The sequence below is a fragment of the Excalfactoria chinensis genome, chromosome 3 (genome assembly GCF_039878825.1).
Source record: "Excalfactoria chinensis isolate bCotChi1 chromosome 3, bCotChi1.hap2, whole genome shotgun sequence".
Classification (NCBI taxonomy): domain Eukaryota; kingdom Metazoa; phylum Chordata; class Aves; order Galliformes; family Phasianidae; genus Excalfactoria; species Excalfactoria chinensis.
Window position 1 is genome coordinate 21,427,137 of NC_092827.1, and position 16,814 is coordinate 21,443,950.

The 16,814-nt window shown below is 48.2% G+C and overlaps 2 protein-coding genes across 4 annotated transcripts in view; both read right to left on the minus strand.

Moving 5' to 3' along the window:
• ELOVL5 (ELOVL fatty acid elongase 5) overlaps positions 1–1,083 on the minus strand; it is a 36,469-nt gene extending 35,386 nt beyond the window's left edge. Inside the window, exon 1 of one of the 3 annotated variants that reach the window (XM_072332001.1) lies at positions 1,007–1,083. The gene's annotated coding sequence lies outside the window, so the exon portion shown is untranslated. Of the gene's footprint in view, positions 1–86; positions 275–379; positions 443–1,006 lie in introns of those variants that run through there. The other 2 variants (XM_072332004.1, XM_072332002.1) reach the window with 2 other exon arrangements.
• Positions 1–16,814, minus strand: part of LOC140249535 (glutathione S-transferase 3) — a 147,067-nt gene that overhangs the window by 113,982 nt on the left and 16,271 nt on the right. The gene's annotated exons all lie outside the window — the stretch shown is intronic.

Consider the following 16,814-nt stretch of genomic DNA (forward strand, 5'->3'; position numbering starts at 1 on the left):
GGAGCGGTTTCGAGACTTCCTGTTCGGAAGCATCCTAAATACAACGGCACCCGCGCCTTTTTCTCCTCTCCTTTTCCCCTCCTCACCATCTCCGGCAGCCGGGCCGAGCTCTCCCGCCCGCGTTTTCCTCAGCGGCGCTCGCTACGCGGCGTGGGAACCCAGCGCCTCCGGGGCACCGCCAGCACCTCCAGCCTCCCGCTGCCGGAGCGACGCATCGACCCGTCTTCTGCATCCGGCCGGAGCCCGTCGTGCTGAGCGAGCGGCGGTGCCCGGCGGGACGGCTCGGCCCCGCACGGCCGCCTTTGTTTGCGGACGGGGAGCTCCCCGGCGGCAACCCCCCCACCCGGCACGGCCCCCCACGGCCCCTCACAGCACACACCGTCGAGACGGAGCACGGCGGCGGCGCGGGGAAGTTTTGAGCAGCTCCCACGCGCACCCACGGCACGTGGCCGCCTCCCGCTCCCGTCCCACCCGACCCCCCCCCCCCAGCCCTCCCCTCCCGCGGCCTGGCAGCGCCCCCGCCCCGCGCGGAGCTCGGGATGCTCCGATCCACTTCCGCGGGGCACAAAGCGCGGACGCCGCCCCCGCGGCTCGGCCGTTCCCGTTAGCTCCGCCGCCAACGCTTCTGATTCCACGTTTTGCTTTGTTTTGGTTTGCAATTCCTTCTTTTCTTTCCGCCCCCCCCTCCCCACACACACACACACACAGCACGCACCGAAGAGGGACCCGCTTCCCCAGCGCGGAGCGGCCGGGGTGGGAGGGTGGGGTGGGGGGGTCGCGAAGCTGCAGTAGCCATGGCAATGCCGGATTGCATCATGCTTTTCGGGAAGCGACAGGCGATCTGGGGGCGAAAAACCCCGGCTCAGCCCCCGCCGCCCGCAGCCCCCCGCACGGCTGCCGTCCCCAGCCCAGCCGCCGCCACGGAGACCACCCCGCGCCCTTCCTCCTCCTCCTCCTCCTCCTCCTCCCGGACGCGGACGGCCGCACCCCAGCCCGGCGGCCCTACCTGACAGCGCGGCGGGCTGCGGGCGGCGGCGGCACCGGCCGGCTGTGGCACGCTGCGGGGCGACGGGGGGGGCGGGGGCGGGGGCGGAGCGGTGGGGCTCCACCGCCTCGCGTCCTCCCCCGGTCCCGCCCCCCGTGGGCTGATCGTGACGTAACGATGGTGCGGGTGGCGAAGTGGGGGCGGGGGGCGGTATGACGTCATGGCCGGAGAAGGCCTTGGTTGCGGTGGATGGTTTGGGAGCGGGCGCGCCGCCATTTTGTGGGTGTCGGGGTTGGCCTCGTGGGTATGGAGTGGGTTGGTGGTCACAAGGTCCCCGTGAGTTCACACAGGATTGGGGCAGTGGCTGGCGAGCTGCACAGAGCCGAAGGATTTGGGGAACGGCCAGCTGAACGTGAGCCAGCAGTGTGCCCAGGTGGCCAAGAAGGCCAACAGCATCCTGGCTTGTGTCAGCCATGGTGTTGCTAGCAGGAGTGGGGAGGTGATCATCCCTCTGTACTCAGCTCTGGTGAGGCTGCACCTTGAGTGTGGTATTCAACTGTGGGCCTCTCACCACAGAAAGGACATGGAGGCCTTGGAGCACGTCCAGAGAAGGGCAATGAAACTGTGCGAGGTCTGGAGCACAAGTGTTATAGGGAGTCTTATGGGATTGTTTAGTCTGGAGGAGGCTCAGGGGAGACCTCATTGCTCTCTACAACTACCTGAAAGAAGGTTGTGGTGAGGAGGGGGGTCAGCCTCTTCTCTCAGGCAACAGTGATAGGATGAGATGGAATAGCCTTGGGCGGCACCAGAGAAAGTTCAGGTTGGATATCAGGGAAAAAATTGTTCTCAGAAAGGGCAGTGAGGTACCGGAATGGGCTGCCTGGCGTGGTGCTGGAGTCTCCATCCCTGGAGGCGTTCAAGAAATGTGTCCATGTGGCACTGAGAGATGTAGTTGGTGTGCACGGTGGGCATGGGTTGATGGCCAGACTGGATGATCTTATAGGTCTATAGGCTTCAAGTGCATAGAGTGGGATGGCAGCACTTGGCTCCCAATGCAGAGAGCCCACGGGGAGCCCAGCAGGGAGTCCAGCTGCCTCCAGCTGTGCCCAACAAGTTGAGCCTCCACGTTGACTCCTGAGGATTAAACAAAATATCGAGAGGCTGCTCATTAAGTGAGCATTTTCCATCCTAGTGAAAAACAATATGGGATAATGTAATTAAAGACTGCCATAATGAGGTGAGCCACGAGCCTAAATTAAAGGTCACAGGTAGGTTCTGTTGATCAGTGTGCTATGTTTGGAGTAAAGGGCTTTGCAACACAATAACGTATTTGAATGGAAGTGGTGTGTGTGGTAAATAAGGTGAGATCTTATCTTGATCATATAATAAAACCCTGATTTTGCTGTGCAATTTAGATATATACTCTCGGCCTGCCCTGATAGTGTCAGATGTCTGAGGAAGGACTCCTAACATATTCTCTTTGGCTCCTCTCCAACAGGCAGCACATTCAGTGCAGAACCTACCCCAGACTCTTCCACGCCTCTACTGGGTGCAGACAGCCCATACCAGGCAACCGTGGGGAGCTGTATTCAAGATCAAAGATGAGTTCTCAGCAGGCAGCACTGAACTGTACAGTCAGCAATTTTAGAGAGTCAGAGGAGTAAGGATCTTTTTCCCTCTGGCTGTAAGAAAAGGCCGTACAGATGGAGCTATCATCAATGCAAATGACCGCTAACCTTGCTAGCTTGTGTAGTAATTCACTGGTCCCATGTCCATGGCCATTTAGCCTATGCAACATGTTGCATGTAGGGCTGGCCTGATTTGACTTCAGTGTGCAAACAGTTCCCTAAGCTGATACTCTGTCCTGTCAGGGAACGTTTTAACTGTTTGTTTGCCTATTGTGAGCAGAAAAAAACCAAACCCTTATTTAAGATTGGGACATAAAAAAATTCTTTCTCCCAACTGGACATTGTGGCTACACCATAACGTTGTGTTACCTCATTTCTTGAGCCTAGTTACCAAGAATGCACAGTTCTTGCTTTTGAAGCCCGAGTTTCCCATTTCCCTTTCTCTCTGAAGGAACAGAGCCCCCGTATGATCTTTGTGTGATTTGAGCCTTTGTGGTGGTTTTCAGTAGGACACAAGCCTCTCGCCGAGGCTTTCACTGTGGGTGTCACAGAGGCGTTCCTTCTGGTTTCAGGGGAGATGAAGCCATCTTGCTCCTAACAAAGTCAGTGGGATTAAATGCCTCGTGCTTATTGGAATGTGACCAATGTTAGGTCTTTTCAGGCCTGTAAATCTAAACTTGACTTTTAAATGTGCTTTAAATAAAGTTGCTTCCCAACAGGTGCACACATTTGTTTCCATGGTTTATTGATGCGGTAGGATCGCACCGAGTGTTACTTTCACAGCCAAAACAGCTTTCTATATCTGGAAGATGCTTAAATAATTAAGACTCAATCTGGTAGTTTAAAAATAAATAACAGCCTCTGCAACTTCAGATGTGAGAAGGGATGAAGCAGAGCACAGGGAATGCCAACGCAAGGGCCGGTAGTTGTTGGAAGGTGAGCGTGGGAGAGAGTTCCTTTCTTCCTGCCCAAGATGCTGCCAGCACAGGAGGGAAAGTGAAGCTGGGGAACTTGGGCATTGCCAGTACAGCACCAGCTCCCTGATGTGCTGCTTCTTTTCCTCACCTGACCTCTCTAAAGTTCTCGTGCTCTTATCAGTCAGAAAATGAGAACGAGGTCATGGCATAGGAAGCTTTGTTTCAGAATAACCCTGTCGGGAGAACTAAGTAAACACATGGGTTGTTTGTTCATGTTTATCTTCAGAGTTTTCAATTTGCTGAGCAGTTTTATCAGCAGGCATTTAGCGAGCAGTTAGGGGCAGGACAGTGTCATCTTGGGCTGTGTGTGTACTGCGGCTTGGGTTCCTAAGTGTTTTGTTAGGAGATCTGCAAGTTTCTCACAAGTGGAGACATCAGCATCAGCCTCACTGCTGAGTGCTGATGGAAATGCTGTCAGTGTGTTTGCTCAGGATGGACTTCATAGAGTCCGTTATCAGAGCGGGATCGATGAGGCTGGAGTTCAGAAGAGGGACAATTAAACATTATCAGGGATTCAGACAGAAAGACAGCAAGGACAGGCATCATGCAAATTCTGCCCTGCGTTTGGATAACTTATTTCATTCAGAGGTCCCCGACCAGGGGGTTCATGTGTGTCTCAGGTCTATCATAATCCTGAGAGAAGAAGCAGAATGCTGAGGACTCTGAAAAGCTGAGCCGTGAGTGGCCCATCCTGGGTATCTGCAGCAGAGGTGACAAGGGGCCTCAGCAGACACAGCTGTCCTCACTAAACCAACTTGCTCCTTGTGCAATGATAAGCAAAGGGAGCAGGCTAAATGGCCGTTAGTGCTTGAGAACGCAGATAGGAGGGCAACAGCTGGAACAGCCGTAAGTAGAACTGAGAGTCAGTGAGCTCTAGCACAGCACAAAGAGCTTGGAGTAGAAGGTCCATTGGTGTTTTGCTTGCAATTAGCCTGGACAAAGTGCTGGCAGTGTGCGCTGCAGGGAAATGAGCCTACGGTTTATTTCATTACTTTTCCTGGGGGCTGAGGGAGGTGAGGAACAAGATCTTCTCCTTCTCTAAAATCATCTAGATATCCGTGTGATGCATATTTAGCAGTGGTTCATCATGCACACTATAATGAATAGGTCTGTACTGCGATTTGAAACAAATTAATCCAATTTTTTCTTGATCTGAAGAAACAACCATCATTTGTGACAGTCATCTCAACACAGATCCTCAGTTCTGCTTGAGTTTGCTTTGGCTTCTGTCCAGGCTGACTGTGGCAGTCCCATGTTCTTTATCAGTGAGATAAGTGGGATATGATTACTCACTTTAAATCAAACGCCAGACTAAAGTACCAGGCTTGGAATTTCAGTATCTCTCTGATCAGAATATGGTGGTTTCTTCTCCCGCGCAAAGCACAAATGGTTTACGCTGTTTGTAAAACTTCCTCTAAGTCTTTTGATTACTTGATTGTTGTGCAGAAGTCTTCCACACAGGGCTTTCTTGGCAGTTCTTTACTTGGTACTATGTAATGAAGGGTGAAGCTGTGGGTTTGAGACTTCAGCCCAGAGCTGGTGTGAACACGCTGACTCTATTCCGAGGGATGATCACGTTACCAACTGCTGTAACTTTTGAGAGTGCTTTTGCTTTCTGCCATCAAGGGCAAAACTCTCCCATGCAAGGCTGCAGGCAGGGTACTGCCCAGATGTTTCTAATCCAATTTCATACATTTCATATTGACAACAGTTACTTTCTTGCACTTCTTATATCTCCCTTCAGTGTTCAGTGCTGTAGGTAAATGATTATTCTCTAGGACTGTATCAACTCAGCAAACCTGTGATGTATTTTAAGGGCCAGGCTTACCCCAGAGGCAGAACAGATGGTGTCCTGCGATAGCAAAATGTTTTATTTCTAGCCAAACACGCATTAAATAATTGGAAAGGTTTCTATGCTGTTGTTGATAGGATGCTTTTCGCTCTCACAGTGCTGCATGGCAGAGGGAAAAGCTGGTGAAAATCCACTCTTGTCAGTGTTGCTTATCTTAGTTACTTGAAATACATGCATTTTTCTTTGGTGTCGTCAGTTGGCTGCTAAGCTTCGACTGCCCCGAGCTTAGAAAATATGGAGCCCTGAGGATCTTGCCACTGTATACTGGCTGTTTTCCCCTTGTGGTACTGCTAGATGGCTGTCACTGTCAATAGGAGACATTAAAGGTGTTTCTGATGAGCAAATAATAAAGGAGTGGCTAATTACAAGAGTCAGGAAGATAAAACACAAGGAAAATAGCAATCACTTAACCAAGAGGCGCACATACTCAGCTAGCTGTGCAGGTAGTGCCTATATGTCATTCTGAACCAGCTGGTCCTGCATTAGAAATGGCAGTCAGAGACACAGCTTTCCATAGGAAGTAAAGGAATGAAAGAGTGAAGAACAGGGTATAAGAGAATGAGAACTGGATTGTCCTCACTGCTGAGATAAGGTTGATGCAGGTACTGGATCATTTACCATACAACGCACCTATTTGACCCTGGACCCCAAGGAACGGTTTCAGCAGTGTTTCAGCTCTCAGCCAAGAAAGCAGAACCAGCCTTTTCCCTCAGGATCTCAGCTCACACAACCCAGGAAGAAGAAAGGCTGGGAATATAGTTTACAGGCAATTAGCAAAAAATACCACGTTCCAGCTTAAACACTGAAAATAACCAATATATTAGTTTTTCATCTTCTCACTGCTCACTGTGGACTTCAGAGGGCCCACACTGGAATTCTGAGAAGTGAACCACCCCAAAGAGTGGAGAATCATAGAATCATAGAATTACCCAGGTTGGAAAAGACCTCAAAGTTCACCAAGTCCAACCGCAGCCGAACCATAGTACCCTAACTCTAACAACCCTCTGCTAAGTCGTATCTCTGAGCACCACATCCAAACGGCTCTTAAACACATCCAGGGATGGCGATTCAACCACCTCCCTGGGGAGCCCATTCCAGTGTTAAACTACCCTTTCTGTAAAGAATTGTTTCTTAATGTCCAACCTAAACTTACCTTGGTGCAACGTGAGGCCATTTCCCCTCGTCCTGTCACTTGTCACCAGTGAGAAGAGACTTGCCCCGCTCTCGCTGTAAGCACCTTTCAGATACTGGAAGAGAGCAATAAGGCCTCCCCTCAGCCTCCTTTTTCCCCAAGCAACAGCCCCAGCTCCCTCAGCTTCTCCTCATAGGGTTGATTTTCCAAGCCCTTCACAAACCTCATTGCCCTGCAATACTAGACCCTGGGCGCATTCCCTGACAGCAAACTGCCAGCAGTACCCTGCTGAATAATCTCTGGTGAGAGATAATGCCACGAATGCACATCAGCTTTTGTACAGGGGAAACTCTGGCATAAGCATACCTGTTGTTAAATGAGAACTAGTTTGGATTTCCCTGGGAATCGTAGAATGGATCATAGAATGCCTTGGGTTGGAAGGGACCTTTGAAGACTATCTATCTAATCCTACCCTCCTGCCTGGGGCAGTGACAGGAGGAGGGATGGTTTGTTTTCCTGTCTCCTAGGAGTCAGCACAGCTTTTATTCTCCAGATGTGAACAATACTGGATATGACACTGGGGTAGATAACACTGGCTTTTCATCCCTTCCTTACCCCTTGCCCTGTTTGACCACTTCAGAATGTAAACTTGCTAAGTGCATATACCGTGTTCTTATCTGATCCATTCTAAAGGAACTCTCTATTGTATGCAATTCTTGTAACTGCCTTCTTCTCATTCAAAAGGTGGAGATTCGGTACTATTGGTCTACTATCTTTTTACTTTATTATCGGAGTAATTCTATGCACTGACTTTTCCTAAAATGGAAAGCTGTAGGGGCCTATATCCAACCTCAGATTGTTCCTGTGTTTTGAAACAGAAACCACAAGTTCTTTGCTGTGCTCTGAGAAGCCGGCTGAAGAAGCCCAGACACACTGAAACTGGCAGTTGATTTGAGCGTTGCAGTACTGCAAGGCAAATAACTTGTGTGGTGTGTGATTATCTCCCGGAGTGTGGCAGAGCTGTAGGCTTGCGGGAGTTTGTTTCTCTGACTTTCAGGCTGCTTTGCTTTGTTTTTAAGTAAGGAAGATATGAAGTATCGTCAGGTTTACTTTCCTTCAGCTCCGCGATCCCAGATTTCATAAACCTTCAGCTCCTTTCAGCCTTGTCAAGCTCCTGCCTGAAGGCCTCCTTGTCATCCCGTGTTTCTGTAAAACACGGTGAAGGACCAAATGTTTCTGAGCAGTTGCTGTGGCTCATTCCCTGCTGCATCCGGCCTAGGATGGGAATCACTGTGCTGGGATGTCCCCAGACCCCTTCGTCTCTGGGAGGGCTTCACTGGGACAGATGGACACAGCTAGAACTCAGAAACTCTTTGTTACTGCCCTTCAGTGAGTTGCCAGGCTTCATTTCAACCATGGAAATAAACTGTTTGTGCTCTTATTTCCTGCTGGAAGTGAGAAATGAAGTATATTAGCGTAAATCTTCACAGGTTGAAGCTGGCACGCATTGCTCTTGCTGTGGGCCAGGCTTCTAGCTACTGTTCATGCATAGGAACTTGTTTGCCTGCAGGGACTCACTTAAGGTGCCTGAGCCCTTATATCTTAACTACACCTAAATTAGCAGTGTGTATAACAAGGGCACTTACAGCTGCTAACAGCTCATCTCGGCACCAGAAGCTCATCTAGGCATATATATGAGAGTGTCTCATTGCTCTTAATTACAGTATCACAACAAACGTGCTGTAATTAGACGAGTTAAGAATTGTCTGAACTCCTACTTATTGGTGAAATGCACTACATTCCGGATGCAGTGGCTGCTGAGAAGAACCACTCTGAAGTCGTAGCTTAGCACAGGCGGTATCCTCACACCCACCTCACCTTTCACTTGAACGGAGATTTCTGTGTGGACTTAACCATGCATGAATAGCCTCTGTAAACAGCTCTGCTGTCTTGTTGTTGTATACCAAGAGAAGCTGAATGGAGCGTGTCTCTTAAAATCATTCCTTTACGTGTGGACATCCACCAGCATGAAACATCAGGAGTTTATTACTTTATACAGCACTTTTGCACACACTCCCTGAATATGTTTCTTCCATGCTGTGCAGAGCATCCTCTGTGACTCAGGAGGAATAAGCAATTCCTCCCTTTATTCTGTGCAAAGACTCCACACCCCCCGTCCTTTACCTTTTGCACGTAGCAGGTGCACACACTGAACAGTGTGAGCAAGGTCCTCGCTTTGAGCTGCTGCCAAACAATACACCACCAGCTCCAATATATCTTGCTTACTTTGACCTACTTTCATGAGGGAAAAAAGCATCGCCAAAGCCTATTTGTTTTTGCTATACACTGTTCCTCCTCGTGTCATTCTGACAAGGTAGTTGCCTTGTTACATCTCTTGTATGGATCATTGATTGTGTCTCTTTCTATAAACATCACAGCTTTGCTCCAGCTCTAGCTGCAGCACTAACCCCACAGGAAAGGCAGCTCAGAGTTTCGACTTCTGGCCCAGTTCTCACGACTGCAGCAGCAGTACATTAATCATCAAAGGCTCTCGTTTGAAATCCCCATTCTTCAAATAGTTTCTTATTTGTCTCTTCACTCTTGGCTGGTTTTTGGCTTCCACCCACATGGTAAAGGCTTGTCTAATAATGGCAACAGCATCAAGTCCATTAGGATTAGAACTACAAGCAAACAGCATAGCTCACCCTTTTGATTATATAAGGTTGTCTTCTTTAAAGGATAGGAGGAAAGTGCATTTTGTTTAATAATAACATAGTCCTGACACTTGGGCCTGTGACATGTGGCCCTGTGAGTGCCTGAAGCCACAGGGCTCTATCCTGGATGTTCCTGCACTGTGTCTGGTACATTGAGGTCCCGCTTCCTCTCTGCAGAGCTCCCATGGGCCATGACCGAGGGCAGGGCCATTAGCTGCCCCACTGCTTCCAGCAGATAGCTTTGTTATACTTAGATCCTGTGTTTATTTCAAGACACAGCGCTCGCCTTTCTTCTGCCCTTTCCCCAGCCCTAATGTCTGCAGGACCAACTGGAAAGTCTCTGTCATGTTACCCCATGTGTGGTGATGGCTCTGGGGAGGAAGCTTAGCATTCCCACAACCAGGGCTTTGGAGATGGTTGTTCCAGGGACAACACGGAGGGCTCCACAGGCACTGGAAGGCTTTGAACTCTGCCATCTGTATGTTAGCACCACATCTTTGTTCCTGTGTTTAATGCTCACATTAATCAGTGTTTCTTACTACACTACTGCACTCCATAGTGTGTAGAATGGATTTTGTCATGAAACCGCAGGGAAAACACAGGCTCACAAAATGAACAAATGTGTGTAACTTAACTTTGCAAAACACAATTCCTGGTTTGATATCACAGCACAACATCCTGTATACCTAAAAGCACACATGCAGAACCAAGAAAGAAGGCTCAGAGGAGGTAAGGAAAGATTCCTTCTTAGGAAGTGACCACAACTACTGCAAAGAAATCACAGAGTCAGTAAGGTCAGAAAAGTCCTCTAAGAGCATCTAGTCCAACCATCAACCACCATGACCACTAAGCACGTCCCTCGGTGCCTATCTAGAAGATGAACTTATCTCAACACCAAGGGGACTGGAAGGCAGCCACTGTTAGAGCTAATCAACTACAGTTCAGCAGTATCAGTTGAGCAGGTCAACTGCTTGTGCAAATGGCCTTCCCTAAGATGGTCAGCAGAAAGTATTATCTTCCTGAGCCAGCCAGATCAGCACAGGGTACATGTATATGTGGCTCAGTCCAGCATGGAGTACTAAAATTGAACAACCATCAAAATGAGCTCTGAAGAGAACAGTCCATCTATTCTTTCCCAGCAATCGGGAACACACAGAACTGTGATGGAGAACACAGTGATACTGGTAATAGCAATCATGTTTGTATTGTGAACTGGCTGTATATTAAAATTGCTGTATTGTACACGTGTTATAATTTCAGTATAGTGGCTTGACTCTGGATAATCAGAATCCCGCATAATGTCAAATATAGTCAAATAAATAAATTTGGCATTAAAACATGACATCCTGTTCATGTAGCATATCCAAAAGAACCTGCTCAGAGAGCACTGGGATCTGGCACTCTGCATGAACGTTGGTGTGGATGCAGAGGAGGATGGCACTGAGAACTGGGAGCAGGGGAAGACAGGGCCACTCTTTTCTGCTCGAGAGGGCACTTGTGCTGAGTTAAGGAGCAGTGAAACTGCAGTGTCAGTTGCTGCTGCAGAGACAGGTGCTGTAGTACTTACTGCAGTGCGCTCTTCTCATTTGAAGCAGACTTCTCTGCTTTAATTCCTTGCAGTCTCTCAAAAATGGGCACATACATAACGCATTTTCTAATTCTGCTCTTCTGTGTTTGTTGCCGTTGGTTTTAGACTAAAAAGGTTTACTCCCCTGCATTAAATCTTCTTTCTTTGGCTGAAATCGCAAGGAGAAAGAAAACCATGCTAGTCGATCTCATACAGCTGGAGCTGAAAGAAAGCAACCCAACAATAGCAGGTATTGACTGGACCTCAGTTAGTTGTTCCATTTGTCAGTGAAGCCTTAGAGCAAATGAATGCTGTGACTGACCCCTGTGAATTGTAGCAAGTCCACATTGGTGGAAGCAATGTCTGCACTATGAAGGGTCTCAGGAATGTCTGAAGCTGGTTATGATGTGCAGGGTAAGATCCCCAGAGTCACACAGCAGTGAGAAACAATCACCTACACTGAAGTTGTCCAGCCTTCTGTACTTTGGAAAACTCACGTAGAGTTGTTGAAAGCCCACAGACCCAGCTCTATGAGTAACACAATACAAAGGAAACGTGGGAAGCAAAATTATCGTTAGCGACATTTATTCAGAACTGAACGAAGCTTAACGTGGCGTAGGTTTGCTTATTTCATTTGTAAAAAGGAAGAGACACGAGAGAGACCGATCTGGTTTAGATCTTCACAGCAACAGGCCCCAACTTCTTAAATTGCCATTGATTTTTACAGCAGAAGGAATGAGCCTCACACTGATTTAGACAAAAAATAAATTGGATTTCATGCGACAAACCGCTCTTGGGTCATGACTAATTACATCACCGGGTAAAAGCTATTAAGAACCTTATATTTTTTTATGTTCCCTTTTTAAATGCCATTTTATCTGATGGAATTTCTCACGAAGGAAAAAAAGCAAAACCAAACAAACTGCATTCAGTCCAGCTTTAATTACTGAACAATACTTCTGCATTCTGCACAGAAACAGAGAAGTGAAATTCCAGCTACCACAGACCACGACTGAAGCAGTCACCCTGCCTTGGTGAGAAGTCGGAGCTCGGCGGCTGAATCACAGAACACACCAATGTGCAAATAGAACACGTCATTTTAAAACTCCTCGACAAGACTGGGAACATTGCCTCGGGAGCTTCTTTACGTTCAGTTGACAAAGGCTCATTCGCCAAGCTGTGGTCACCCTACTGCTGCCAGTTCCCATGTGCCAGCCCACCAGCCCAACTCTGATTTTGCTCAGAGCACTTCAAAGAGGAATCCCACTAAAGCTGTGAGATACGTTTTGGTGCCTGCTTCAGTACATACAGACTCTCACCTAGGTTTCAATCCGGGCATTCCCAGCTGTCCTTTGCTTTTCATTACCGCCTTAAAACTCTTATCTAAATCAAAACGTTATCAAATGCAGCCCCACAGTTTTGGATCCGGCATCAGGGCTCAGGAGTTTTCCAGCCTTGTCTCTGAAAGGAAAAATGCCTTTTTCTTGACAACTTGTATCAAAGCCTGCAGTGCAACCAGCTGCCCAGTGCAGAGCCATGAGCTGGTGTTTGGGAGTGTTTTGTCCTGTGATGGGTTGAAAACTGTTTCTCAGCTGTTTTGTTACTAAACTGACAGCTTATGGTGGTTGATGTGCGTATAAATTCTGAGTGTGAGGCAGCAGGCTCGCCCAAATGCACTGTCACCTGGGAAACAAAGGAAGGGCACTAAATTCCTTCTTTTATGGGGCTTTAAGGCAATCAAGGATGATTTATGGCCAGCTGCACTGCTGCCATCTTGTTGTCCCAGGTGTTAGAAGATTCAGCCAACCGCTGCCACTGCTGGTGCCTGCCGAGCTCAGTGCCATGGCACACCATTCTCTGCCCAACTGGAGAAATCTCAGACTTGAAGAAAATGATGAAGCGCAAACTGTGCCACTGATAATAAGGAGCTGCATCAGGAACATTTGTTATTTGCACAGAGATCTTTGCCAGCAGATGATACAAAAGATACCCCTTTTCCAGGAGCATCAGAGCAAAGTTGAAGCAGGTAGCCCTCACCAAGGTCACTGGCTTATACACAGCATAGGAGGAGAATGAAACAAGCAGCATTTCCAGTGTGGTTTGCTCCCAAGGGATGGTGCACATCAGGTGTGGGCTGGGCCCAGCCCTTGCCTGGCAGTGATAGCTGTTTTCCAGGCTGTGAGTCAGGGCTGCCTCTTGCCTCAGGATGTGCCATTGCAAGCCACACTCTGAGGTACTGCAAGGCGTGTTTTACTGGGGAGAGGTGAAGGGATTTGGGTTAAATCCTCAGACAAGCAACTGTTTGGTTTGGTTCAAGCTCCCTCTTTCTCTTCAGCTCCAAGGCACTTGTAGATGCCAGTAACATCTCTAGTGGAGACCAAGATATTACAGTAGATTTGTATGGGCTAATTACTCATGCCCTGCCTTTTTTTACATCACCAACTGAGGTGCCCTGCCTCAGGGCAAGAAACACCAAAGCCTTTCCCTGAGGTGCAAGGTGGAGGTGGGACAAGTGCATATTTCGTGCAGTAAGCATGGCTTTATAAAGGGAAATAGTGGAGAGGAGATCTTTCATAAGGCTTCTACTGAAAGCCATAGACCTAAAGGAAGGAAAATAAGGTATTATTCAGAGCTCACTGCTCTGCTGAGCACGGCGTTTGTGCAGTAGTTATTGTTACCAGAAGCTTTGCTTGGTGGGAGAGCTACAAGTCTCTACTGATATTTAATTTGTCCAGAGTTTTATTAATAAATAAACTTAGTCATTTAAATCCTATCAGCCAGTGCTAGACATGGCCATCCTGATGCCCCAGCTAGGGATGTAGCCCAAACATTGCAACCTGCTTCATTACCCAAACTTGTTCTCACTTGCTGGGAAGCGCAGTGGGCTGAGATAGAGTTTATATGAACTAACTAGAAGTTGGGACACAAACTGCCTCCATCCTTCTCTAGCATTTAGTCTGTTGGGCTCAGCCATTTGCAGGGCAATTTTATATTAGAAACATGAGCACCTCCTTGGGATTTTCTGTCTGCACCAATTCTCCCTTCTGGGTTGATACCGTGCCCTCCCAGCCAAGGCAGTTGGTTGCAGCCTTTCAATCCAGCACCAGGACGTATGAAGTTAGTTCACCAGAGCAGTACAGAAGTCTCTTTCTTCACACTGAAACTGCATGGTCCTGTTTGTCACCTTAGGAACAAACTGATCCCTGTGGTCAGGAGCTAAGTTCCTCCATCAGGCCAGGATTCATTCCTCAGATGAAACTAAACCATAAGCATCCATCCATTCTACATACGATTCCTTCAGCATCAGCACGGTAAGCCTCTCTCTGTGGGTACGTTCACAACATCCACTTCCTCTAAAAATACATCCTTCCTGTGTCTCCGTTCTTCTTATTAAGCATCACTTAAATTACATGCGGTTATGGTGTTGGCAGTTCCTCTTAGTTAGCTGGGAAAAAGAATCAGAGAAGAAACTCTTTCCTTGGTCCCGTCCAACCCAAACCGTTCTATGATTCAGTGAAAGTAAAACTGAAAACCAATGGAAATGATTCAGTGAAGAAAACAAAGGAAAGGCACTTGAAAAACAATAGCCACAGAGCAGAAACTAGATAAGATTTAAAGAGATGGTAAGGAGGAAGTGAAAAAGCAGAGGAAACATTGACTAAACTGTAAAGAATACAGCCATTCATACCAAATCTGTTTTACCATTCTCTTTTGGAATACCAGTGGTGAAAAACAGGACCATAAATATCTTATTTAGAAGCAGCAATAGAAGCAGTAGCTCAGCTTTCTTGGAAACACTTCCTAGCACCAGCAGCACAGCCAGCTAAAGGCAGAGATCCACAGACTGCACCGAGGCTGAATCCTGCTCCCAAAGAAAGGCACAAAATAAGAAACAAAACATACCAGAGCCTGTAACACTCCAGCCAGGCCACGGTACAAAGGGCAATCCTTTATGTGCCAGGAGAGCTTTACTTTCCTGGGAAAGAGGGTGCCCTGATGTGCCTGCCAGCCCTGTGGAGGGGGCACGTGAGGGCAAGCACCAGGAGAGCCACCAAGCGCAGTGGGGAAACAGCTCTCTGCATGCAGAATGGAGCAGATAATCAAATAGCCCTGATTATTAGCAATCCCCTGTGGCTTTTTGCAGGGTGCTAATCAGCACCTTGGCAGTCTTCCAGCCTGCATGATTACCTTCCACCTGCTGAAATTACTTTAAACCAAATTTGGGATCTTCTTTCATCTACCAGCCTGAGCTGCTGGGTGGGAGCATCTGCGTCACAGAGCAACTGCAGCTCCCGACCTATGGGATGGCCGTGCTGCAGGGTAGGAAATGTCCTCATACCTGCTTTTCATGTGTTAGTAGAGCAAGTCAGTTAATAGTTTTGTTGCAGTTTCAGACCAGAGGGCTGAAATTGCTCTGAAGGTACAAAATAGGGTCCCAGCCTTACTAGGGGCTGAGTGCTTCTAGTCCCACTGCCTCCTTTGAAAGCCCTGACTATAAGTGCCATCTGTATTGAAGGAAGTATGTGTGCAACCAGGCGGGTTCTCAGATGACAGTTGGCCTCCATTGCTTATGTGCTATCATCCTGCGGGATTATCATGTAAAACCTGTTAGCTGAAAGGATTTAAACAATGAGACTTATTTCACAAGGGCCAAAGGCTCAGCAGACATGACACAGCTGATGTCTGCCTGTGGGAGCGAGCTGCTGGGAGCCGCGGGCTCTGCTCACTTCCAAACCCAGGCGCCTGCCACCTGCCTCGCTCCCACTTTGCACTTCCACCCCCCCAGGCCCACGAGCAGAATCCGCCCTGCTGCCGCCACCGCAAACCTGGATTTTGCTCGTGCTGCTGGGAAACCTCGAGCCAGCTCTCGCACACCCAGCTACTGCGCTTCGGTTAGCAAACAGTGCTCGCTCATCACGGCGATTTACTTTCAGAATACAATGCAAGAAACAAGGTCAAATCCTTCTCTCAGCTCAGTTTGGACTTCAGGGAGATTAAGAGGGGGAGGATGTGGCCCTGAATCTCCCAGCAGTCACAGTTGGCACTCTGAGCCTCTCCTCGCAAATGCTCTGGGATCTCAAGTAGTTCAGCCATTCTCCTATTGCAAACTGCTCTGAAAGTTAAAAAGGGAAGGGAAGGGAAGGGAAGGGAAGGGAAGGGAAGGGAAGGGAAGGGAAGGGAAGGGAAGGGAAGGGAAGGGAAGGGAAGATCTGTTCAGGCTAGCTTGGCTGAATGTTTCATTGTTCCATTGTTTTTAAGCACATGGAAACTGATTTACTTCTGCTGCTGCCCTCTCAGAGAGGAACTACTACTGAAAAACTCAAGAGAATACAGGGGAAAACAACTGGGTTTTGAACATGTATGGCCAAAAGCCTCAAAAGAGCCACTTCTGACAGAGAGCAAAATATACAGAAGGATCGATTCCCATTAGGTACAACTTTTTTCTTTCCCCCAAACCCATAAGAACAAATGCCCTTTGTTTTCAGTGCATTTTTGAGAACGGTGGCAACGATAGCAGGGAAATAACAGCTCTAATGCCTCACTTGGGGAAAATGTATCAGCACTTCCCGTCTTTGTCAACCAGGCATTCCTCAGCGCTGGCAAACAGACAGGCCTGTGCTGTGCTGTGCTGTGCTGTGCTGCTGGGTGCACGTGTACTGCTCCTGTGCTCCCCTTTTCTGCTCCCAGTTGTCAAGTTTGCTGCTTGCTCGGGGGCTGCTGGATAAGCCTGTTAGATAAGCGCCAGCGCCTTATTAGTATAGAAGTATTCCTAAGATGATCTTATGACAGTATTTTTACAGTGCCACAAAGGGTTTGCCAGCTCAGTATCTTTTGCCAAGCAGCAACTGCAGGAGCTGAACATATGATGATAGCTATAAATGTACCTTGCATGGTCCACAGAGGGTTTTGCTGAGAGCAAAACAATGAGCTGTGATGTGTGCACACTCCTTTGGTTGAT